Source organism: Trachymyrmex septentrionalis, unplaced genomic scaffold (assembly GCF_001594115.1).
Source record: "Trachymyrmex septentrionalis isolate Tsep2-gDNA-1 unplaced genomic scaffold, Tsep1.0 scaffold67, whole genome shotgun sequence".
Lineage (NCBI taxonomy): Eukaryota > Metazoa > Arthropoda > Insecta > Hymenoptera > Formicidae > Trachymyrmex > Trachymyrmex septentrionalis.
The window spans coordinates 316,354-319,095 of NW_017305852.1; positions in this window are offsets into that span (position 1 = coordinate 316,354).

The window sequence follows — 2,742 nt, forward strand, 5'->3', positions numbered from 1 at the left end:
TGTCTCTCACTTATGCCGACAAGTTCGGCCATTTTGAATGTTCAGTTAATTTTTGACAGCTGCTTTGCTTGCACGTGTTTTGGCTCGTCTTCGATTTTTGCCTATTCCAAAAAATGGATCAAAGAATCTGTATCAAATTTTGTGTGAAAAACAAAATTAAGTGCGCGGACGCATTCCGAATGTTGACTGTGGCATATGGTGAAGCTACCTTGGACCGAAGCAACGTTTATCGGTGGTACAAAATGTTCTCAGAGGGCCGAGAAGATGTGAACGACGAAGAGCGTGCCGGACGCCCGAGCACGTCAACAATAGACGAAAACATTGATGAAGTGAAGAAAATAGTATTGGCCAATCGTCGAATCACCGTTAGAGAGGTTGCTGAGGACCTAAACATATCGATTGGCTCGTGCCATTCGATTTTTACCAATGATTTGGGCATGAGACGGGTCGCCGCGAAATTCGTACCAAAATTGCTCAATTTCGACCAAAAACAGCATCGCATTAATATTGCTAAGGAGCTGTTGGACTCTGTCCGCGACGACCCAAATTTGCTCCAGAGGGTCATAACTGGTGACGAATCATGGGTTTATGGTTATGACGTGGAAACCAAAGCTCAATCATCCCAATGGAAGCTGCCGCACGAGCCAAGACCGAAAAAAGCGCGCCAAGTTCGGTCGAATGTGAAGGTTTTGCTTACAGTTTTCTTCGATTGCAGGGGCGTGGTGCATCATGAGTTCTTGCCACAGGGTAGAACGGTCAATAAGGAATATTACCTGCAAGTTATGCGCAATTTGCGCGAAGCAATCCGCCAGAAACGCCCGGATTTGTGGAAGAACAAAAATTGGCTTTTGCACCATGATAACGCCCCTGCTCACACATCGTTGCTTGTGTGCGAATTTTTGACCAAAAACAACACACTAATGATGCCGCAGCCACCGTATTCCCCAGATCTGGCCCCCTGTGACTTTTTCTTGTTCCCGAAACTGAAGAGGCCCATAAAAGGACGACGCTACGCTACGATTGAGGAGATAAAGACGGCATCGAAGGAGGAGCTGAACAAGATCACAAAAAATAATTTTTTGAAGTGCTTCGAGGATTGGAAAAATCGTTGGCACAAGTGTATAATATCTGATGGGGATTACTTTGAAGGGGACAAAATAGATATTCATGAATAAATAAATAATTTTTGAAAAAACACAAAATTCGCGATATTTTTTTAACAGACCTCGTACATGTAATTAATCAGCTTGGTTCATCAGTTCTTCTTTCAATTTATGTTATTATTAACAAAATATATTCTTTTCTTATTTTATTAAACATCTAATTTTTGCGTTGCAATGAAACTTATAATTGCATTTTTTAATACTTAAAGTACTTATACAAAAAAAGTTTTGATTAATTTTGTTATTATACGTTATTCAAATTTTAGTATTGTAATAAGAAAATAATAACAAATAAAGTAAATAAAAATGTGTTTAATAAAAATAAAGTGCTTGGAATACAACTTAATTCATAAGTATATATAATAAGTTATTTAAAATATAAATATTAACACATTTGTAAAAGTATAATATAATCTTAATGTTAATACTGTTACGTCCGGCGGACTCACGCGACTCTTTTCTTTCATAAAGATCTCGAATTCCTCGAAACTCTAAAATTTTATATTCTTTCCTTTTTTATTTTTCTTAAAAACTAAGAATCCGTTATCTCCTCATGAATGTCGCTCCGAGATAAAAATCAATATGTATGGAAAGCGTAAGACTGATTAACGCCAAGATTAACGATCAAGTCGCGAACGATTCTCGCGAATTCGTAATTATAAAATTTAAGAAACGGCACGCGACGTTCAGGGGTAGATTCTGGGTGGTCCCGTGGCGACGATGCATCCGTGACTTTTCGGCGCCCGAGACGTACGTTTCCCCATAAATCTTAGGGTCATAAAATTTTGGAGTTTCACTTTCCCACTCTACCGATTCCTGTCAACATCCTTTCCTCCCCCAAAATCTTGACCAATCTAAGAGCGAAAGAAAATCCTACTCCTAGCCAACAAAACCTATTCCACCAATCCAAATTTAAGTAATCTGGGGCGATTAGTATAAAAATCGCGATTCCGCAACCCTTGCGCAGATAGATAGTCAGATAGATAATCAGATAGATAGCAGAACAGATAGACAGCAAATTCTTCTCTAACTGGAGTTTCGGAATTTTACTTGTTCCGATAAGCACAGTGAGTCGGTCGAATTATTATAATCAAAGTTAAAATAAAGTCAGTGAGTTGGTCGCGTTATCCAAGTTTAATAGAATCAGTGCAACCAATTCTATCATCGGAAATCACCCCAAATCAACAGCCTTGATCGAGGAAGTCCATTCAACCTACAACATCCGACGCCACCTTCTCTGCGGTTGGGCCCCACATCACCAGTAAGCTTTCAATTATTTACATTAAGTAGTCCCTTCACGTCTCCCCCCCTTTTTTCTCTCTCTTTGGGGACCCATTAAAAACATAAATTTTCTAGTGCGTTCACCCCGTCCATTCGCCCCTCGTCGCCGCCGCCTGACGAGAACCGCCCGATCGCGCCGATTCGCCGCCCGCGCCCGGATTTCTCACCAGACCCAACCGATAGTATCGGAACCGATTCCCCTTATTCAATTCCCCATAACTACTCTATCTCCACCCCTCGAAATTTCCTATTCCCCAATTTCGAATCCATCCCCTATTCCTTCTGCCAATTTCCCCCC